The 24614-nt window shown below is 43.4% G+C and overlaps 1 long non-coding RNA gene across 2 annotated transcripts in view; it reads left to right on the forward strand.

Moving 5' to 3' along the window:
• Positions 1-24614, forward strand: part of LOC144826064 (uncharacterized) — a 478318-nt gene that overhangs the window by 97601 nt on the left and 356103 nt on the right. For both annotated transcript variants that reach the window (XR_013609680.1, XR_013609679.1), the window contains exon 2: positions 14531-14618. This is a non-coding gene — a long non-coding RNA (uncharacterized LOC144826064). The remainder of the gene's footprint in view (positions 1-14530; positions 14619-24614) is intronic.

A 24614-nucleotide genomic window follows, 5' to 3' on the forward strand; every position in this document is an offset into this window, starting at 1 on the left:
GGTTGAGGGTATTGCCTATCAAGCTTTAAGATATGCTAAGCTCTTAGTATTAGGTGACTTGAATCTTCATTTGGAGGATCCTATGAAAAAAGAGGCCTCTGACCTATGCCAGGATCTTATGGCGCTTCATCTGAGCTTGAAATCATGTGCCCCTACACATCAGCACGGGCACTTACTTGATCTTGTGTTCACCAGCTGGGAGAATATAGAAGTTACCACCCTCATCCCTGTTCGGATAATTTTCTGGTTTCCTTTGTAGTGAGGGTACCAGAGGCTGGAGTGCAGGAAAAAGTTACCTGCAAGCACCCACGCACGAAATGGAAAAATTTTGTGCGGGATGACTTCAACAGGGCATTGATTCAGGGGGGCGGCCCAGGTGGCACAGATAGCGAAACTCCCTGCTTGAATTTGGAAAGGCGGATAGTTAACGCTCTTAATAAGGTGGCCCCACTGCTCCCCAATAAACCGATGGGGAGGGCACATAAATCTGCACCGTGGTTTACTAGAGCTTTGCATAAAGCAAAAGCTGAATGTAAACGCTTGGAGAGGCAGTGGAGAAAGGGATTCTTATGCCAAGATGGATCGAAGTATAATGTGGAACAGAAAAAACACAACGGTCCTATTAGGCAGGCGCCTATTATCAGGCGAGAATTGGGACAGTGGAAAACTCTACTAAAGAGCTCTTTCAAGTCTATAAGGAGATTTCCTCACTTGCAGTCAGGGCTACCCCAATAGTTGGCTCAGCTGAGTCATGCAACCGGGTTGCAAATTATTTCTCGGAAAAGGTGGAGAAAATCCACCCCTCCTTTCCTGGGATGGTAAGGAGGGGCATGGAATTTGAGGAAATGGCTGGTGAAGCAGAGGCAGGTCAGAGACTGAGCAATTTTACTATTCCTCCCCCGGAGCTGCTCAGTAAAATCTGTCTCAGCATTAAGTCTGGCTCACCGAGATACCCCGCCTCACCTAAGTTGCTGGGCGAGAGTATGGAGACTCTTGAACCTTATATTAGGCATGTTTTGGAGGTCTGGTTTAAATCGCACACGGTGCCTGGGAGATGGAAAAGAGCTATTGTTCTACCACTCCAGAAGAAGCCAAATATTAGCCAGGACATATTGGAAAACCTAAGACCTATCTTGTTTTTGCCATATTTAGCGAAGGTAGCAGAGAAGATTGTAAACCATCAGCTCATGACACATATTGAAGACTCTAGCCTCCTACACCCATCTCAATCGGGCTTCCGGGCTTGTCATTCTATGGAGACCGCATTACTGCTTGCCACGGAATCCATCAGGAAGGGGGCAGATGCTGGACATAGTATGGCCCTGATTATGCTGGACCTGAGTGCCGCCTTCGAGACTGCAGCTCACTAAACCTTGCTACAGTGCCTGAATAAGGGCAGTGTCTCGGGCCCGGCCTTGAAATGGTTGAAGTCCTTCCTGGTTGAGCGTAGTTTTCAGGTTAGACAGGGAGCGCACTACTTCAGGGATTTTAAACTGGAGCAGGGTGTGCCCCAGGGCTCTGCCCTGAGCCCTACCCTGTTCAACCTGTACGTAACTCCGTTGGCGGAAATAGCGCAGGGCTTTGGTGTGGGGGTCGTCTCTTACGCCGACGATACCCAGCTGGTGAGCTCCCTGTCTCAGGCACCGGACGTGGCAGCCTCTAATTTCAGGGCAGGCATGCAGGAGCTTGCCTCCTGGTTGGCTAAGAACTGCCTGAGCCTTAATGGCAACAAGACAGAGGTGCTTGTGGTAGGGGGTGATCCGGCAGGTTGGACGTCGGCTTGGTGGCCTCCGAGTTTGGGCCCGACTCCTATACCATGTACCCAGGCGAACAACCTTGGGGTATGGTTGGACCCCACTCTTTCCTATGAAGTGCACACCAGACGCGTAGTGGGGAAATGTTTTGGAGTCCTAAAAAATCTACGCAAAATGATGGATCTCCTTCCGATAGAGGCAAGAAAGACGCTGGTGCACGCCCTTATAACGTCTCGCCTAGACTATGGCTACATACTCTATCTGGGTGCCACTGCTAAATGTCTTGGTAGATTGCTGGTTTTGCAGAATGCTGCCGCACGGTTGGTTCTTATGCAGCCAAGGAGGGCTGCCTCCAAAAGAGCCCTGGTTACCTTGCATTGGCTCCCTGTAAGGAAAAGAGTAATGTTTAAGGCACTTTGTACTTGCCATCGTATCACCAAGGGAACTTGTCCCTCTTATCTGAGGGATCTTGTCACGAGCTATGTGCCGGGAAGGTCCCTGAGATCGAGTGGGATTGGCCTGTTGAAAGTACCGAAGGTGAAGAAGGCCAGAATGGGAGGCAGATCCTTCCGGTTCTTGGCAGCTCCCGCAGACGCCTTGTAACGTAGTCCGGGCTGCTTCCTCCTCTCTCACTGTAGTGCGGGGACACGCCGAGATGGCGTAACCATGCGCTTTATAAATTCCGTTATTATTATTATTAATATTAATATTATAGGAGTTGCAGAGCAGGGAGATGAATTTGCAGTAGGAGTCTTCCTACCAGAGACAGTATTGTCTTGGTTCCTGGCTCGGTTACAGCAGCAGAGTTTGGTGACCAACAGCAGAAGAGTATTAAGACAGATCTTAAGGGGAAGCCTGTCAGTTCTTGCAGATGAAGTCCGGACAAATCTAAGAATCCACCCTCAGGGGAGCCCTTAAGTAACCCAGAAATGGGGGAGGACTACTTCTGCAGTGACCCACCTATCGGGACCGGTCAGGGATGCTACTCTGGTGGAGTAACTATTCAGATGCGCCCAGGGACCTCTGCCCATCTATATTTCAAGATGGCAAGATCAAGTACCCATCTGCATAGCCCCGGGCACCTCCCAAGGGAGGAGCTGGACAGTGGGGTGCCCCTTCATCTGTCCTTTGTGTAGTGTTGCACCAGAGTGGGAGCCAAGAGCTCCTTGTCTGGGAAAAACAGTTTATGCAAGGAGGGCAACAAAAGTTCCCTTGAAAGCAGTTTGGAGGCGCTCAGGCATAACCCCACTCTAGCCTAGGACACCTAATTCCAAAGGGGAGGTGGCTACACTCTCCTCTTCAGGGAATCTTTTGTTCTACCTTCCCGTGCCTGAGTTAAGCTAAGAATAAGCAAAATAACTGGTATTATATAGGAATAAATTGTTGCCAAAGTACTTTCCACCATGAAAATTTAAATTAGTCACTGGTGATGCATTTAATTACACCGAGCACAATTTATTATGATTATTTAGCACACATAGTAACCTTCACTCTGAGTACAAGTCCCTCAAGTATGCATAATAAAAATACTTATGACATATAGTTATACACATATTAGACAAAATTAACAGACTATGAAAAAGGATGAATTATACTGCACTGTACACATTCTGATTGTTTGATTTCTATAGCAACTAGAAACTTTCTTCAGTCTTCCAGTTGTTGGTACATATTATGGACATGCTTCTTAAGTTTTTTGCCCAGACCATAATTGAGGTAGTCTATACCAAGAAAACACACGGAAGACAAATTATGCCCCTGTGTCCCAGTGCGTGTCCATAGGGTTCTCTTTTTATAAGATTTACAAGTTAAGAAATGGAGAGTCCTCCACAGTTAAGCTTAGCAGCAGGAGGGTAGAACAGTTTATGAGTCGGCAGCAGCACTAATTTGAACGCCGACATTGCAAGGCTATACAGATAGCCACGGGGGCAGGGGAGTTCCCTAAGGAGCTCCCACAGTACATGGTATCATGCAGCTACCTTTGGAATTAGTGTAGTTGCATGATTCCAACATGTTTGATACCAAACAGGGCAGTGTTCGTTGAAGCCATTATGTAGTTGGACATCTTGACTTAGCCAGTGTCCACTTTCGTGCATATGAGCGGACCCCTTGCTGTTTAGAACTTCGACTTGGGCTCCCCTGTTACCTGGGCTGGACTGCTTTCCCGCCACTGCCATTGCCGGTCTTTACAATCTGTCTCCCCCCGCCGCCGCTGCCATTGCGGTGCGGCCGCCGAGCGGGGGAGACTACGACCCCCAGTGTGCTTTGCGGCCGGAAGCCGCCTCTTTCAATATCCGCGCCTGGAGGCGCTTATAACTCACGCATCAGCCCCGCCTCACGGGACGCCGGACGAAGCCCGGGCAAAGGGCGGGCCCTCTATAGCCCTCAGGAGCCGGAGGGGGCCGGGCAGGGCCCATTCTCTGATATCTCGGTCAGGTCAGCTCGTGCTACATTATAGTAAGCTTACACACATCATTCTGTGACTTGAGGTTTGCTAGAAATACTGTTCGTGCTCCTATTAGCCTGTTATTACTCTTATGCTCAGGGGAGCTTTAAACAGTTTTTCACTATTTTTGCCACGCACTGTGGCCTCGCGCATCATGAAAGGATCATTCCCATCGGCAGGTGGTGCAAATAGAGGAACATTGGACAACTATGTCATCAGGGTCACTTCTGACACTGAAAGGGAAACTCTACTTGCAAAACGACGGGCTGAGCGACGTCGCTCAGTTGAATCCATCAAAAGTAAACGCTCTTCCCTGGGTCGGTCACAGCTAGACATTTCGTTACACACTAGTCGTCTTGCTGATAATGAGGACCTCGACATAACAAGCAGTGACAGCATTCCAATCCTCTTGCGAGACACAACTCCCACTTTTGATACGGCTAATGAACTGTGTAGAATTGTTTCATCTTCCCCTTGTAACTCGATATCTGAAATAGAAGTCTTACCTGACACGCTCCCACCAGTAGTAGAGGTGATTCAAAAAAAGTCTAAAAATTCAAAGCAAGCTCGAGTACAAGGTTCACCACCAAGAAAAAGAAGGAAGAGGGGCAGCGAATTGCAGAGAAAAAAGATTAGCCATATTAATTTTGGCAAATCTTCTAAAGGCCCCTCACCAAACACACCTACAACATCAGGCACAGTTACTTTACCACACTGTCCGATAAAAGAAACACCTGGTATGGATTTACTAGGAAGTATAGAGCATTTAATTAAATCCTTCACATTGCCGTTAATAGAGAGACTGAAAGGAATAGAGCATCGGCTTGGAACTCTAGAAGAAGCATTAGCCGCAAACACAGTGCTAATTAAGAATATAGCGAACCCTGTACTGCCAATTTCACCCACTGTATCATGTTTAAATCTTCCTCCCCAAAATGAAGTCAAAACTAGCAAGTTAATAAATTCAAAACCCCAAAGGACGGCACCTTTCAAGCCAACACAGAAACTTGTACAAAATACTGCTAGAGAGGCCCAGAGGGGAGGGAAATTATCTGCTTCAGAAACTGCACAAATCAAACAGGGCTGTAAAAGTCCAGTCAGGGCTACAAAGTCTAAGGGGCGCCAAGTAGAATTGCCACCGGAAGCAGTTCCGTTGGTGGTGGTCCTTACGGGAGTTCCAACACTAGAGGATGGTAAGAGGGAAGATTATTCCCAGTTAAAAAATAAAGATATGCATTGGCTTAGACAGAATCGACCAATCCCCCCAAATATAAATGGTGAGATTCTACATGTCCGGCGTCTTCCCTGGCTAGGAAACAGAATAAAGGATATAAAGGGGGACATAATTGTTATTAACTTTAGAGACCACAGAGCTGTTAGTTATATCCTAAACTGGTTTCCGGAAAATGGTAACAATTCCATCACAGCCTGTGAATTGACCTATTTTTACCCTAGAACTTTATCGGTTCCTACAGCTAATCCCAGGGCTTCAATTCACTATCAGGCTAAACATCTCATACCCCTCAAAAATCGATACGCGGCTCTTTCGGGTCTGGAGGGAGTGGATTGACTTTACTATAAGAGCATACCAAAAGAAAATGTCGACGGATCATTAGAAAAGTCCTTTAAAAATATCGAACCAAATTTTTTCTACAATCCACCCGAGGCCCACTTAAAGCACATACAGACCCAGGTTATACCTACTGATTTGTTGGTTGGAACTACTGGGCCTAATCAATCCCTTTCTGTTTCTGTTCCTGATCGGGACTTAAATTTCACACCAGGTATTATGAGTAACACAGGGATAGGGGGATGTAAAGAGAGGGCATTTTGCCTTCTATTTCGGCTTTATTTTGGAATATAGCAGGGCAACGTTCCAAGGTAACAAACGAAGAGTGGAGGGCCTTTGTTTCTAACTTTGATGTAATAGCGCTCCAGGAGACATGGTTACTTGACGTAATACATATAGAAGGGTTTAAAACCTACTTTTCACCAGCTCAACCGTCGGTATCGGGTAGAGCGAAAGGAGGTCTAACCATCTACGTCTCTAACCTTTTGAAAGCAATGGAAGTAGTCCCCATAAAACTGGAGCCTAACTTCCAGATTCTTGGTCTAACTTTAAACAACAGGGACAACTTCCTCATAGGGAACTATTATAACAATCTTCCGGATAAAGAGGCAGTGAATCTGATATCTTTGATCCGCACTATCCTATTATCAAATACAAGGAAGTCTATCAAAGAGGAAGTAATAATTTGGGGGAGACTTTAATTTGGGACCCTGCCTAGCTGGTAACAATAACATCTGCGGCATCCTCGATGAGAGAAATAATCCAATCTCACATTTCAGACATTCCACTTTTGGAAGTCATCTAAATGAAACACTGTTTGAGCTAGATCTGGTCCAAGCAAATACTCTGGAAAATGAGGAGTCATTATTGGCCCCTACATTTCATGGGCAAGGTCAACAAACAACAATAGATTACATTCTGGTTTCAAATGGGGAGAGGATAAAGGAAACATCATTCGCTAGGCATATAATTGCGCTAAGTGACCACTAACCACTTAGTATTTCTTTTCCGCTGTCCCATAATCCAAAAGGAAACCCGGGTTCCATTTTAGCTCCAAAACAATTTGATCCTGAATAGATTAAACGGTTATGCGCTGAAATGGGGGAAAGTTGATTCAACCGATATAACAAAGATAGTGGTAACAAGGGCTTTCCCTTCTATCATGAAATGTCTTGCTCTATACACGTCAGAAGAAGAACTTATTTCTAACTTTGATACGATTATTAAAGCCATAAATGAAGCCCTGTGGATAGAAATTAAACACAAACGCAAACCGAGGAAGGGATGGTTTAACCATGAATGTACGACTGCTCACTCAAATTTAAAATCTAAATTAAGGAAAGCGGTCAGGATCCCACTAGAGATTAGAACTCTTAGGAAAATTTATAATACTGCCGTAAAGAACTGGAACAAAGAGCTAAAAACCTATCTCTGGGCCCAACTCCACGAAAGCTGTGCTAACAAAAACTCCACCGCTTTCTGGCAAGTGGTCAAGTCCCCTTTTTTAGTTGATAACACTGACCACCCTAAACTAGACGTAGCAATAGAGGAAAAGGATTGGGTTCATCACTTTTCCAAGATCTTTGCGGTCACACCAGAGGATCCTACCTCTCATGGCTACAACTCCCAGAACTCCACTCTCGGTGATGGGTCTGAATGCCCCTTCCCCATTGACCTTCTGTTCTCATTAAATCAAGTAGATCTGGCCCTGCGTGCAAGTAAAAGTGGTAAGGCACCGGGCCCGGACGGTGTCCCCATTGATCTCTTTAAAGCACAGATGGACCTTTGGACTCCTCTTTTAACTAGAGTATTGAATGCTACATGCAACAAAGGCCTACTGGATTCATGGTCCAAATCCATACTAGTACCAATCTTTAAAAAGGGTGATCGGGGGTCGGTAACCTGCTATCGCCCAATCTCTCTTTTAGACTCCCTAGGAAAGGTGGCGGGTCGACTAATTCTTGAGCAACTGCAGGATTGGGTGGACGATGGCAGGATCATCTCAGATCTTCAGTATGGGTTTCGTCAAGGGTTGGGGACCATCGACCAGGCTTTAAATCTGTCACTTTTAACAGACAAGTATGTGCATATCAAAAGAGGTGATTTGTACATGGTCTATGTGGACCTATCGTCTGCATTCGATTGTGTCTTCCACTCAAAACTCTGGACATTATTGGGGGACATGGGAGCACCATCGAATCTCGTTAAGTTTTTGAGGGAGCTCTATTCTAATGCCACAGCCAGGGTTCGCTATGGGGTGGGGGGAGAGCTGACGGGGGAATTTGCAGTGGAAAAAGGGGTTAGGCAAGGTTGTGTCCTGGCTCCCTTGCTCTTTACTCTATATACTAATGGTCTGGAAAGAGATGATCAAGGGAGGCCAGGACCTGCCAATGGTGAACAATCGGCCAATACCCGCGCTGCTCTACGCAGATGACACCCCTCGTACCCCCCTCGAACTCCAAAAGAGTTTGCACAGATACTCCTCATTTATGGCAGGTCTTGACTTAAAAATTATCATCAGTAAAACATTTGTTATGAGGGCAGGTACTGGCCACAAACGAAAGATGAGGGATATCTAGTTAGACGACCAAAAACTAGCGACCACACAAAATTATTTGTATCTGGGCATAACGATAGACCATAAACTATCCTGGAAACCGGCAGTAGAAATTAGAAAACTTCTATTCATAAGAACTACTGCAGCTCTTGTTAATTTTTCCAGGAAGTTGGGCACGAGAGCCCCCCATGAACTTATCATGATTTATAATGCTAAATGTCTATCTGTGGCCTTGTACGGGGCAGGGCTTTGGGGTTTCGTGCCCACAGACGATATACAGAGAGTGGAAAACTCTTTTCTGAGGTACCTTCTTGCGGTACCCAGGAGTACGGGTACCTTGGCCTGCCATATGGAGCTGGGACTCCCATATGTAACGGATTTAGCTAAGGTTGAACCCCTTTTATTATGGCGCAGAATTTGGTCATTTGACAAAGCTACTGTACTCAGTCCATTCTTTCCGATTGCCTAGCTTTGGACAATGCTCACAATTCCAGGTGGTTGTGCTACATAAAAAAAAATTCCATGATCTGGGCTGGGAGAGATACTATTATGATCCCTCCCTAATTTGCGAAGTACCAAGGAAGGCACTACAAGCGAAATGCCTAGCCCATCTTGAGGAATTGAGACTAACAAACGAGGCCATGAAACCAACTGTTGTTCATAGTCTGCTGATACAGACGGCGGCTACTATCCAACCCTACCTTACATTTAACAACACAAGCTATGAGAGCTACCTTTTGGTAAGGTTTAGGATGAACTTTTTCCATCGTTTGGTTACATTCACCACCCGAAACAACTGGGCTAAAGATCTCCCGTTTTGTCCTTGTGACGACTCCTCTTTGCAATCTACCCTACACACCATCCTTTTCTGTAAATTTTATAATGATTTTAGGAAAGAGTGGCTAGTTCCATTGTTACGGCAAACTGGTAATAGGCAATGTCGTCCAGCTTTACTCATTCTGCAGCTATTGGAGGGAGAGAAGGTAGTCTATTTAATAGCTAATTTTCTCAAATGCAGTGTCCGACATCGAATGCACTTAGATTAAACTTTTTATAAAAGTTAGTGTCATCTTATATTAATATAATTATTGATAATTTTTGGCCAGTTTTTCCTATATTTCTGCAAAAATGTTTTAACTAACTGATATCAAGATGTAATAGGTAAAGTTTGTATCCTGATTTTAAAAAGAAATGTGTTCTATCTATAACTGAGCTAATATTTGTGAGGTTGGTCTGACTTTTTAATCTGTATATATTTTGACTTTTACCAAAATGCATATCTATGTAATAGATTATTGTATGATTTTTATGATTTATATTCTAAATCAAAATAAAGCTCAATTGACTGACTGACAGTGTCCACAACATAACTTTACATGCTTTTCCCACACTTACAAAGCCAGAGAAGGGACTTCGGGGTTTGTAGGGTTGTCTATTCTTGTGTAGGTACACTACTTAGAACCATGCACCCTGCCTGTGGACTTTAAGGCCTACCTTAGCGGTGACTTATAAGTTTTAAGTGCAGTGGCCGGGATATAAAAATAGAAAGGGGCTTGCACTATTTCACGCAGGGTGCAATGGCAGACCTGCAAACATAGTTTGCATGGGCTCCCATGGATGGCATAATACATGCTGCAGCGCATGGGATACCCCTGATGTACCAAATTTCTTACGTACATTAATACCATTTACTAGGGACTTACTGGGGCACACTAGTATGCCAATTGTGCGGTGTACAATGGTCTTACGAGTAAATTGAGGGAAAGAGCACAGACACTGGGGTCCTGATTAGTAGGATCCCAGTGTATTGCAGTCAAAAAACACTGAAGAGAGGCAAAAGGTGGGGTAACTATGCCACAAAGATTCTTCTTTCCTACATGTTTCATGGTATTCTAGGTGACCAAGAGCTCCTGCTTCATATTTTCTGTCCAGGTGCAGAATCTTTCTTGTCATTTGTGACCTGAGATTTAAGACACTCTTACAAGGATACTGGTGGATGGTTTTGGCAAGAGGGGGTCTGAGTTCTATCTGCTGGTTTGCACTCACCCTAGAAAGAACCCAAGTTATGATCATACAGAAATTTCACGCTTGGGGTCAACAACAATAACCCAGACAGGTATTGAGGTCAGGTAGAATATTTTCTCAGAAGATATTACGTCATGAGCAGAAAGAGAGAGGCCCGGTCATTCCTATGAAGCACATTATGTTGGGTGTATACCAGGAGGACCTGCACCCGAAGGGTAGGGAACTATACATTTAAGCATGTTTGCTCCAAGTGTGACTTCTCATTTCACCCTGACCCAAAATGCAGCAAAAACCAACAGCATATTTTTTTGGCGTGATGGAAGCAGGAGTACCATGAAAGTGTCTCCATGCACTGTTTGGTGCACTCTGTATAGCCAGTTCTTGGCAATGTTGTCGACTTGCTACCTTTTATGTTACACCAGCAGTACAGGCTTTGCCTTGTGGTCCCAAGCTTCTTGGGTGTGGTATACCATAAGGAGTGGCTTCCAGTAACACACTCTCATAGTGGGCTAACCCTGATGAAGGCTAAAAAGTGCTTGTGTTTGGCCAATCCTTTTAGGCAGCCTCCATTCACTGATTATCCTCTGGAGGGCGCACTAGGAAGGTCATAGGGCCAGTTTAGACTGATACACGTCTTATGGCCTCTGATAGGGGCCTCAGTGAACCAAATTTTGACCTGTGCAAGGGCTTCTTTGGATAAGGCAGTGCAGAAATTAAGGGAGCTTCCCTGGTCCTTGTCGGTGATGGCTGATATTATATGATTTCCATTTAAGATTATGCATTTTTTCAGTTACATGGTTCGTTTGTTTGCACAAAAAGATGTGCAGTATAATTCTTGTGTTCTGAGCACGTAGGCACATTTTTAAAACAAATGTTCAGGGCAAGTATATGACTTCTCCAGCTGTCTGTTTACGAATTTTAATAGGGAAGAGGTTTGTGTCAAAATAGTCAAGAAAACTGTTGACTTTCTGTAGCATACAAAAGAATACAGCAGTTTCCAGGAATTATGAAAGAATTGCATGCTTATCTGGTATGATTTGAGTATCTGGTACCTTGTTATATACACACAACTGGAGTTCTGTATATGTTATATTCAATATATTAAACAAGGCTAAAATATTGTGAAGGTTCTCTGCTCCTGCAGGTGAAGCTGGTATTTGAGCCTGGTAAGGAGCTGCTGGTGATGTGTAACACTTCAGTATATCTCCTTCTAAATACTATTCAGCATCATCACCAATTCCTCTAAGGGATTTTGGCAAACCGCTCTCTCTCTCTCTCTCTCTCTCTCTCTCTCTCTCTCTCTCTCTCACACACTCTCTCTTTCTCTCTCTCTCTCTCTCTCTCTCTCTCTATATATATATATATATGTATGTATGTATATATATATATATATCAAAGCTCCAAGGTTCCCACCTGACATCCACTGCAGCAACCTTCATGAGGTAAAAGCCGGATCGGCGAGCGGATCCAGTTTATCAGCATGCCTGTCGATTCACGCCGGACGCGTTTCGTGCTGCAGTGGATGTCAGTGTGCGTCTCCAACAGGTGGGAACCTTGGAGCTTTGATTTTTCCGCGGCCTCCCAGCCGCGGGAGATGCACCACCCGGAAATTTGGGGCCACGGAGCTCCGATTCTCGGAGTTTCAATGTGGAGGCATCCATGGAGGATTGACAAGCTGGATGTGCGCGTGGAGGCCCATTGGAGGGCTTGAACAGACAGCGGCACATAACTGAGGCACTCACTAAGAGACCCACAAACCAACGCGGACTCATTTGAGTTGCCCATTGGAGGGCTCATATTTTTAAGTGGGAGGTGTGGCCTCTATGCCAAAATGACTGTCGCGCCGCTGAAGAGTGCAATGAGCACGAAACGCGTCCGGCGTGAATCGACAGGCATGCTAAACTGGATCCGCTCGACGATCCGGCTTTTACCTCATGAAGGTTGCTGCAGTGGATGTCAGTGTGCGTCTCCAACAGGTGGGAACCTTGGAGCTTTGATTTTTACGCGGCCTCCCAGCCGCGGGAGATGCACCACCCGGAAATTTGGGGCCACGGAGCTCCGATTCTCGGAGTTTCAATGTGGAGGCATCCATGGAGGATTGACAAGCTGGATGTGTGCGTGGAGGCCCATTGGAGGGCTTGAACAGACAGCGGCACATAACTGAGGCACTCACTACAAGACCCACAAACCAACGCGGACTCACTGAGTTGCCCATTGGAGGGCTCATATTTTTAGTTTCAAAAAGTGTTTTTATTGAAATTCTTAACAGGCATATAGTAAGACAGTTCTGTGAGAAAAGTAAACGCAGAGCGTACAGTGCGGGCGGGACAGACAAGCATGTCTTCCCTTGTGTAGCAGATGGAGCAAGGAAGGTACGCCCAATTAGCGATGCAATGTCATGCATGGAAGAGCAAAAGATTGACATAAGGAAAACAACACGAACCAAAAAGGGCTCATATTTTTAAGTGGGAGGTGTGGCCTCTATGCCAAAATGACTGTCGCGCCGCTGAAGAGTGCAATGAGCACGAAACGCGTCCTGCGTGAATCGACAGGCATGCTGTAAACTGGATCCGCTCGTCGATCGGCTTTTACCTCATGAAGGCTGCTGCAGTGGATGTCAGTGTGCGTCTCTAACAGGTGTGAACAATCTTAATTTAAAATTTACTGAACACATCAGTGAGACATATGTGACATACCTTGATCTTGACGTGTACATTTCAAATGGAGCTATTCAGACACGTACATACAGAGAGGCGACTGAGGGCACTACAATTCTGCACGCGACGAGCTTTCACCCACCTAGATTAAAAATGTGCATCCCGTATGCAGAAAATTTAAGGATGAAGAGAAATTGCAGTGAGGCTGGTGCTTTGGGTGAAGCTCAGAATACTCTAACAGAAATATTCTTACAAAGAGGATACAGGTATGATACACTAAGACAAGCGAAGAAAAAGGTAGACACTATAAAAGAGGTTAATTATTAAGACCTGATACAGAGAGGGCTAGAGAAAAGAAAAAACGTACTCAGGATCAGATTTGGATGATCACTGGGTACAATGCTTACCAGGCTAGAGTAAGAGACAGTCTGTGTAGGCATTTGTACCTAGTGAAGCAGGATCCGGTATTGCAAGGGCAAGTATCACGAAGACCAATTATAACATTTAACAGAGCCATATCAATGATGGATGACCTCTTTAAGACAAATCCGGAGGCCAAGAAAGGAGGAGGGTGGTTGAAAGTGAGCCCTGGCTTCAATAAATGCTATAAGTGCAAGGCATGTCATCATGGTTAAAATGAACAACACGTCATTTCACCCCTACTGAGTAGTCCTTGGAATATAAGAATTCCACTTAATTGTAAAAGTGAATTTGTTTTCATTCCCAGGTGTTCATGTCCAAAAATGTACATTGGCAGTACGATCCATATGATTCATGTCTGTATTTTACAACATTTAAGGGCAATAACAAATAATGATAAAAACTATGTGGTAGCACGTCACATCAATGAAGTGCATAAAGGAAACACTAGTGAGCTTGTCTATTTAGCGATAGATCAAGTTCCTAAAAACCTGAGAGGCGGTGACAGAGAGAGAAAATTGCGCAAATTAGAGTCAAAATATATACTCCTGTTTAATACTAAGAATCCTCATGGATTAAATGCTGAGGAGGATTTTAATTACCATAGTAGGGAAGAAGACAATATATTATGTTTAGAAATATTTAATCATTTGGAGTCAGTGCAAAGCAAACTCCTATGTTTATCATGCCATTAAGATGATGTTTGAAAAATATATGGGCCAAAGATTCATAAAGAGAGGAGAACGGCATAGGAGTATTAAAACTTTTGCACTTTTATTTATAACATGTGGTGTATATTGCATCGGTAGTACTGTGAAGCACTTGCACTTTATTTATTCAGATTGGGATATTTGCACATGTAATTGTGATTAAATGTTTAAGAGTACTGTTGTAAAGCACTTGCACTTTATTGGCAACATATTGCACATTGTATCAATAGTACTGTGAAGCACTTGCGCTTCATCTAAATGTTTGCGATATTTGCACAGGGAAATTTGAATACATTTTATAGAAACTATTTTATAAATGTTCCCTTGACTGATTATTTAACATAATGTCTTTTATCTGCTCTAAAAGGAACATATTTGATTTATTTGGCAGAAACCGAGCTGGAATATGAAGGAAGGTACTGGATGTCAGTGTTAAAAGAATGAGATGAAACTGGACTCCAGATACGAACACTGGCCAGGTATATTTTCTTTTCTTTTGTGAGTTTGACAAATAAATATTTTTTTGCGAAGAACAAAAATAAAACTCAGATTTTGAGACCACAGTGGGTGCTAATATTGATATGGACACTGTTTGAAAAAATAATTGTGAAGAAAATCAAAGGATCTAAAAACATAATGTGTTTTCCATGAGATTTTATCAAAGGAGACCAATTAGGGTTTTAAACTGTTTTTTAGCTATGCATGAATAGTAATGCATAAACTGGCCTTTGGTATTAAACAGTTAACAATTTGAGACATTTATCAATTGTTTGTGTTTAAAATGATGTATTTATTGTGAGGACATTAGATAGTTATGTCTTAATCATTGGAAAAAGGTTTTAGTAGTCTGTGCAATATTGTATCTTCACTTTGTGAAAAAGATAGTCTGTCTTCCATATCAACTTTGAAGCTGATCATGTGACCAGAAAAAACCTTCGATTTTATGTGACTGCCCATGTTAAGAAGGCAGGTATGCCGAAAAGAGTCAGCGAAAGACAAATAAACCGAAGCTGGATGGCGAAAGCTTTCTCCTGTGTCAGTTTCCGATTTTTTTTAAAAGAAGCTGGGAGTGTTTGGAATATATATATATATATAGTGAGCAAGGCAGAGGCTTCCGCCGAAACGCGTCTGTAGCAGCTTTATGGATTAAACTTCTTTCTTGAGTCGAATTCACGGTGTCAGTGCCATCCTTGATCTGAGTGAATGCGGATTGGTAACCAATATATATATATATATATATATATATATATATATATATACATATATACATATATATATATATATATATAATATATATCCTGTACTCCTCGCTATCGCCTCCAATTCACTCGTGGAAAAACAAGCGTAGGTCCAATTTCTTCGTGCATTCATTTATTTAGCCATTTGCCGCCATTACGCGTTTCGGGAGAAGCCTCCCTTGATCACATGATATATATATGTACACACACACACACTCACACACATATATATATATATATATATATATATATATTACCTACTGGCGGTCGCCAGTAGGTAGATATAGTTAGGACCTAGTTTCCATAGGAAATCCGCAACATTCTATTGGGAATAACTTTGTCGCCGGTGGATGAATCTTTGCAAATTTCTCAAAGAAGATGGCCCGCTCCGCTCCTTCCTTGAAAGTTTTGGGGGGATTCGTCAAGTGGGGGCTGAGAAAAAAGGGGGGTCCCAAAACGTGTTTTCCTCATGTTATTTTCCATAGGACGTTTAGACACAGCTGCAGCCCGAACGGCTGAACGGAATTACAAGAAAATTGGCAAAAAGGTAATGTCTGATTCGCAGATCACGCTTTTGCTCAAATGGTGTAAATCCCTCCAGTATTACCTGAGAAAATCATAAGAAAAAAATATATATATATCTATAGGCGCGCACCGTGCCCGCACCCGTGCGCGCACAGTGCGTGAATCGGGTGTGCGCGAGCGGAATTCTGATTTGCTGTTAGACGTTTGTCAACATTCCAATCGGTCGAAATCAGGAAGTGTTGGCCGCCATTTTGTGTCCGAGACAGAAGAGAGCAGAAAACAAAAGTGGAAAACGTGAAAAGGGGGCAGGGTAGAGACTCCCTGACCCCCTAGGTCTTCTCAGGGGGTCCCTGAAGGACCCCGAAGGTCAAAAAATACTTTTTTTTTAAAAAATCGCAGGGTCGCGCACGATGCATGCACCCCGAGGCAAAAGTGAGTGAAAAACAAAAGTGGGGAACGTGAAAAGGGGGCAGGGTAGAGACTCCCTGACCCCCTAGGTCTTCTCAGGGGGTCCCTGAAGGACCTCAAAAGTCAAAAAATACTTTTTTTTTTAATCGCGAGGTGCACGCACGTTGCTCGCACCCTCGAGTCAAAAATTCCCAAGGTGCACGCACGTTAGAAAAACCCCCCCAAAAAAACTGTTAAATAACAAGTTTGAGTGTTTAGATGTTGGTTGGCCCTAAAAAGAGCCGTTGTGTTCATTGAGTGTTTTTTGTACCTACAAGTAAATCAGAGTCTAAAATTCAAGATCTGTTTCCCTCATCTGTGAAATCTACACCGTCTTCTCTATAAATGCCTTGCATGTTGTAACGAAAGTTGTTGTGGTATATAGAACCCATACCATAGTCTCTGAGGAAAGCAGAAACAGACTTATTCACATGTTTCCTTGCTTTCTCAATCTGTGGACAATATTGGTTGGACCAGTTCCATTTTTGGCTTTGGCATATATTAGAATATACAAAGGCAGTTTGTAGAAAAAGTGACATCAATTGCCCAAAGGTGTCCTTTAAAAGCATTTCCAGACCTACCCCAGTCAAAGTGCCTAGGTCATTGCCACCACAGTGCACAATTATGAGGTCAGGGTGTGGGCGATGCAAAAAGGATTTTACCAATGGCATCAATTGGTGACATCTCAATCCTCTTTGGCCAATCCACATAATATCCACATTTGGTAAGTCAAGGTTGAGAAAGCATCTATTTGCTGTATACCTTTCACTCCAGAATATATAGCTGTGTCCTACAATCCACACTCTAATCATCTCGAAGGGAGATCTGGTTGTACTCAGATGGGCTCTGGAAATGAAATGGCAGTTTGAAAAGTAGGAGTTTAGAAAAAAATGTGGAGATTCAGTGCACTTGAAAAAGAATAAATGATTGGTGGTTTCTGTAAATTCAACATTGAGAACTAGGGTGCATGCTACTGTTTTTTTTAAGGAGAAATGCTAATGGTTGAGAGAAAGTGATTGAAAGGAACAATGCACAGGATTCGCTGCTGTTTTGAAAAGTCAAACACCCTTGCTGGTTAGTTTTGCAGAATAACTTTTCACCTGTGTGTTCAGTTAGGTGTCTATGGAGTGTTACCATGGGATTGATAGCGTGTTCGGACCCCTGAGGCGTGAGCCGGGAGCTGTCTGTTTTAATTGCGTGCATTTGGAATTTTGTTTAAACTTTTGTTACATTTATAAAAACTTTTAATCTTACCATACCGGTCACTTTCTCCCGCACTTGATCCCGCCCCCAGCGCAGCAGAGTGAGCGCTGACGCTGTGCGAGGCAGGGCTCTAGGAGGCCATATTGGGGGGATTCAGGGTTGGCGCTCGAGCTGTTGGACGCCTCCCGCCCGCCCAGGTATAAAAACTGCTCAAAGGCGCGAGCGCGCTGATTGATAGCGTGTTCGGACCCCTGAGGCGTGAGCCGGGGGCTGTTTGTTTTAATTGCGTGCATTTGGAATTTTGTTTAAACTTTTGTTACATTTATAAAAACTTTTAATCTTACCATACCGGTCACTTTCTCCCGCACTTGATCCCGCCCCCAGCGCAGCAGAGTGAGCGCTGACGCTGTGCGAGGCAGGGCTCTAGGAGGCCATATTGGGGGGATTCAGGGTTGGCGCTCGAGCTGTTGGACGCCTCCCACCCGCCTCTACACTGAATAAAAGAATGTTGTCATCCTGTCCGCGCAGCGGGTGCGCCGGCGGCGCGCCAAAGGCAAGCCCGTCCGCGACCGGATGGGACCAGGGGCCACGACCCCTGCCCATTTTCAAGGCTTTTTTAGGGGATACAACTCCAGTGAGCTGCTTAGTTTGAGACCTCCTGTAAAGGAACCATGTGACCATCTGTATCACCCTCTAAATCTGCCCCCCCCCCACTGTCAACATTGCCACTCTCATCTTAAAGTTACCATAACTGTTGGACCCCAGCATTCTTTTAGGATGTTTCTTGTTAATTGTAGGTCCTTGTCTAAGCACCAAACAGAAGTATCCCTATTATTTGATGAGTTCAAACCGGATGTAGTTTTTTTTACTGAAACATGGTTGACCCCGTCCTCGGAGCCCGATCTTATACAAGCATTGCCGCAGGGTTACCAAATAGCTAGGGCAGACCGCTCATCTGGGAAAGGTGGCGGTTTAGCAATAGTGTTTAAAGATAGCTATATCTGCCGCTGCGTCCCCACCCCCTTCCTGGACTGTTAAAGCATGTCATTTAGTCTGGAGCTGTCACCAAATATAAAATTTTCCGGAGCATTGGTCTACCGCCCTCCTGGCTCGGTTAGACAGTTCATAGATTCTCTGCCTTCAGCAGGTGCAGACCTTGCTGCCATCTCTGCCAATTTCACGCTGCTGGGCGATTTAAATATGCACTTTTAGGACATTGGCGACCACGCAGCCCAAGAACTAATCGCTGGTATGTCTGCATTACAGCTAACCCAGCTTGTTTTATTACCTACACATATAAAAGGGCATTTGCTGGACCCTGTATTTAGTAATTGCCCCGATCTGTTGGCAGAGCCCCCTATTGCGCTCCCGTGGACTGACCATCGATTAGTCCCGCTAACCTGGCACATTTACAAACCTCCTGCCCTTATGACAGGACTACGGGACGCACGAAATTGGTCTAAACTTCCAATAGATAAGTGGGCCGATGAACTACAAGCTACAATACCTCCCACTATTACAGATCCCTCGGTAGCTAATGATGCATTTAATAATTGGATAACCAAATCGTTGAACACCATACTCCCAGTCAAGACAACTAGGGCTAAAAGATCCAGGATCTCGGCCCCTTGGTATTCTGAGGAGCTTAGTGAGATTAAACGTAAGTGCAAAAGGCTAGAGAGGAAATGGCTTCTGGGCTACACCGACCCAGATAAAACTTTATATAGGATTTCTATCAGGGACTATAAGCTGGAGATTAAGAAAGCTCAATCTCGGTATTACACACAAAAGATCTCTGAAGCTAGATCTAACTCCAAGGAGATCTACCGGATTGTAAAAAGTCTCACTGTCCTCCCCCAGCCCCCTATAAATAGTGATGACTTACAAACCCGTTGTAATGATATGGCTGACTTTTTCTATAATAAAGTAGATCTTATCTATTCTTCTTTCCCAACCATCCATTCAAACATCTCAGTAGCCACTCTGGTGCACCCTAAACACGACACCATAGATAATTTGTCGCCTGTGCTGGAGAAGTTCCCTTTGTTGCACTTGGACTTACTAGCCACCTTAACGACCCAGGTTAAATCGGGCTCTCTCAGTGATCCCGCCCCCCCGAGCTTTTTAAAGGCTGTTAGCCATACCATCCTTCCTGTCATACTGGAGGTACTTAATGCCTCAATTTCCACCAACACAGTTCCATCTGTATGGAAAGAGGCTAGGGTGAGAGCACTCGTTAAGAAACCTAATATAGATATTAACAATATTAGTAACTATCGCCCCATTTCCCTGCTCCCTTGGGTCAGTAAGATACTGGAAAAATACATTAACAGCCTTCTGACCAATTTTTTAGAGAACAACCATCTCCTTGATCCCTCACAAACTGGTTTCCACCCCAAGCATGGGACAGAATCGGCCTTATTGGCGGTCCTGGAGGAACCAAGAGGCATCTTGGATCGGGGAGGATCGGTGCCAGTCATCCTCCTCGATCTGAGTGCCGCTTTTGACACTGAACCATGAAATCCTATTGCAGCGTCTCCAGGATATTGGGATTCAAGGAGGAGCGCTGAAATGGCTGAGGTCATTCGTGACTGATAGAAATTTTCAGGTTTTTGAGGGAACCATCACCTCCACTAGCAGACCCCTAGACTGTGGAGTTCCGCATGGTTCCTCGCTTAGCCCGACGTTGTTTAACGTATACATGAGGCCGCTGGCTGGGATCGTCCATCCATATGGTATTAAAATCGTTACCTATGCGGACGATACCCAGCTGGTGGTCTCTTTGACGCGGGCCGAGGACCCTGCGGGCACGGTGGACCTAGTGGGCTGTTTGAGTGAAGTCAACAACTGGATGACCCGGTCTTGTCTCAAACTTAACGGGGACAAGACAGAGGTTATGCTGTTGGGACGCATGGCTCCATCTGCGGTTGGCCCGATTTGCCCAGCCTGCCTGGGCCCTCCTCCAGTCCCCAAGGATGCTATTAAGAGCCTAGGCATTTGGCTGGACAAGTCCCTAACGTTTGATCATCAAGCTGTTGTGCTATCCGCCACCTGCTTCGGCCTCATTAGAATGCTGAGGAAGATTCTCCCCCTACTACCATTTGAGGCTAGACAAACTGTTGTACAGGGATTGATTCTCTCCAGATTAGACTTTGGAAATGCACTCTACCTTGGAGCCCCTGACTTCACATTGAGGAGACTACAGGTGATCCAAAACTGTGCAGCCCGGACCCTGCTTCAAATCCCCCGTAGGACTTCTGTTAAACCCGGATTAAAAAGACTGCACTGGCTCCCTGTTAGGGATAGGATTAGTTTTAAATCTCTCTGTGTTGCCCATCAGTCATTCTGGGACACTGGCCCAGCGATCAGTCACTCCTTAATCACCCCTTACCTCCCTAGCAGACAGCTACGGTCTACCAATGCTTTTCGTGCTGTCGTGCCAAAGGTCAAACGGTCCAGATCGGGAGGTCGTTCCTTTTCTCTGAATGCTGCTAGGCTATGGAATAGCATACCCCTGTATTTAAGGTCCAACCCAGATCTTACTTCCTTTAGGAAGCACTTGAAAACTTTTTTGTTTAATAAATAGACTCGTTTTCCCCTGTTTGTTATTTGCCCAGCTGTCCGTACACCGTCAGTCATAGCGCTTGGACGCCTTTGGGCAGCTATCTGCGCTTTATAAAACACATTTCCATTTCATTTCATTCAACTGACAGAGAGAGCAGTGGGGGAAGGTTGAATTTTATGTGAGATTGAAAGTGTTTCAATGTAGAACCAATTAAAATGTTAGTTTTGTTTTGAATTTCTGTGGGAAGATATTTGATTGGTTATCTTCAAGATTAGAGTGTAACATGAGAGGGAAGCTATGCCATTTTGTGCTTGCTCTGAGTTGTACACTATTCAGAGATTCTTAAGAAAATCTGTTGTGTGATTGACACTGTTCTAAAATTACAAAAGCATTTTTAAAGGAGTTGTTAATTTGTAAGGGGTTGTGCAGTTTAAGTTACATTGAATAATGTATTCTAATGTGGAAGCAAGAGTTTATTTGAACAGAGTCTAATTTTGAATTTGGCTGCTTTGAGAAAAAATATTGTGAAAGGAGTATTTGGTATGTTGATGTGTTTGAGGAGATATTTTTTTGCAGTACAGTACTGTTGTTAAATATTGAGCATTTTGCTGAATTGCAAGGCATACTGCCCCGTGTCTAAGATCACAGTGTGAGTCAGACTTTATTTCAGAAACATGTGGCAGAATAATTTGCTTTGTTGATGTGTTTTAAAATAAGGCAAAAGATGTAGTCATGGAGTAAGTCATTCCTTATGACAGTTAGTGCTATAAATTTGAAAGCAGCATGAGTGTCAGGCCTCTTAATTCCCAAATAGTCTCCATGCTATGTGATAAAGATCCTGGGTGTGCTGTAGAAATTGCATACCAACTTTTTCAGTAGCATGTACAAATTATTTCAGTGAATTCTCATTTCTACATTCTTAGTCCCACCTTGAGCCCTTGCATTGCCTGTACTCCACTGCACTGTCCAAAAATGTGAAACAGCACTCCTAGCTAGACAGTTTTTTTACTGTAGTAATCATTTTGCTGAATTGCAAGGCATACTGTCATGTGTCTAAGATCACAGTTTGAGTCAAACTTTATTTCAGAAACATGTGGCAGAATAATTTGCTTTGTTAATGTGTTTTAAAATATGGCAAAAGATGTAGTTATGGAGTAAGTCATTCCTTATGACAGTTAGTGCTATACATTTGAAAGCAGCATGAGTGTCAGGCCTCTGAATTCCCAAATAGTCTCCATGCTGTGTGATAACGATCCTGGGTGTGCTGTAGAAATTGCATGCCAACTTTTTCAGTAGCATGTACAAATTATTTCAGTGAATTCTCATTTCTACATTCGTAGTCCCACCTTGAGCCCTTACATTGCCTGTACTCCACTGCACTGTCCAAAAATGTGAAACAGCACTCCTAGCTAGACTGTTTTTTCACTGTAGTAATCATTTTGCTGAATTGCAAGGCATACTGTCATGTGTCTAAGATCACAGTGTGAGTCAGACTTCATTTCAGAAACATGTGGCAGAATAATTTGCTTTGTTGATGAGTTTTAAAATATGGCAAAAGATGTAGTCATGGAGTAAGTAGTCTCCATGCTATGTGATAAAGATCCTGGGTGTGCTGTAGAAATTGCATACCAACTTTTTCAGTAGCATGTACAAATTATTTCAGTGAATTCTCATTTCTACATTCTTAGTCCCACCTTGAGCCCCTGCATTGCCTGTACACTACTGCACGGGAAACAACCTTTACAACGCAACTTTTTCAATGCTCTGCCATTACAACGTTTCTTTTACAACGCAACATCCATTTCATAGCATGCCATTACAACGCAACCATTACAATGCATGGCACTACAACGCATACCATTACAATGCATGTTATTACAACGCAGTCATTACAATGCATACCGTTACAACACATACCATCAACATCCAACACTTACCGTACAGTTGCACCCCCTGGAGTTAGAATAGTAATTTTTACCCATACACTATCCAAAACTTACCCCTACTGTTGCAATTTTTACCCCTACACTATGCAATACTTACCATACATGCAATGTAATGTTATGCGTTGTAATGGTATGCGTTGTAAAAGTAGTCTGCGTTGTAATGGAATGCGTTGTAAAGGTAGTTTTTAAAATTTTGTTGTAATGGTATGCGTTGTATTGAAATGAGTTGTAATGGATGTGGCGTTGTAAAAAATGCGTTGTAAAGGTGTGCGTTGTAAAAGTATGCATTGTACCGTCATACAACACCACTGCACTGTCCTAAAATGTGAAACAGCACTCTCAGCAAGACTCCCTTTCACTGTAGTAATCATTTTACAGAATTGCAAGGCATACTGTCATGTGTCTAAGATCACAGTGTGAGTGAGAATTCGTTTCAGAAAAAAGTGGCAGAATAATTTGCTTAGTTGATGTGTTTTAAAATATGGTAAAACATGTAGTCATGGAGTGTGTCAGGCCTTAGGACATTTAGTGCTAGATAGTCCAAAGTAGCATGTGTGCCAGGCCTCTGAATTCCAAAATAGTCTCAATGCTGTGGACAATCAGGAAAAAAATGTTTTATAAATGTTTATAACAGACTTGTTGGAAATGTATTAAAAAATGTAAAGAATTGTAAAAGAAAAACAGCTTTTGATAAGAAGAAAAAACATATACAGTCAATTGTAGACAAACCTTTTCAATTACAAAAAAACCTGTTTGTTTTAGTAATCAGTAGGATTCGAACACTAGATAAGCCAATCAATGTTATGAAGGTCAAAAGTAAGTGGAAAAGACTAATTAATGGAACTAATTTTTGTAATGTTTTTTTCTGGAGAATGGAAACATAGTTCAAGTTGGGAGCCGTTTTTTAATGAAGAGTTACTTTCAGATTAATGATTTGTTGCATGCAGTTGACACCAGTGGTCGCGCTTACGAGGTTAAGAGTGGTAGCCCGATTGAAAAAGAGAAAATTGTCCCTAGAAATGCAGAAGAGGTGTTAGCTGATGAAGTTTTAGGGAGACGTCCTAAGGCTCCAGTGTACACTTGGAATTGTAGTAGTATTTGTAGTGTACGACAGGATTCAATAGATTTTTTTCACAATTTTTTACGTAAGTATACTAAGAAAAGTGTTAAACAGAAGATTAAGATGTTGCAAGAATTAGACCCCTGCAGAATGAGAGAAAAAATGGGTTTGCAAGGTCATTCTTTGGCTTGTCTTTCTAAAAAAGTATGTCAGAGTGTTTTTCACCATTTTAGGATGTTAGCAGTGCATCATACTGAAGTGAGGAAATTAGTGAGAAGGTTGTATTATGCAAAAAGTCCAGCATTTAAGCTAAAACAGTTAAACAGTGCTCTTTTGCATGGATCTGTGTAAGATGTGATCAACATTTGTGAAGAAATTGAGGTTAGTTACTTTGGTCCTGAAGAAGAAAGTGCAGAAACAGATACATTAATAGAAGGAAATGTGGAAGAAAATGTACAGAATTTTAGTACAGAATATTTTGAGCAAGAAAT

Source organism: Lissotriton helveticus, chromosome 3_2 (assembly GCF_964261635.1).
Source record: "Lissotriton helveticus chromosome 3_2, aLisHel1.1, whole genome shotgun sequence".
NCBI lineage: Eukaryota > Metazoa > Chordata > Amphibia > Caudata > Salamandridae > Lissotriton > Lissotriton helveticus.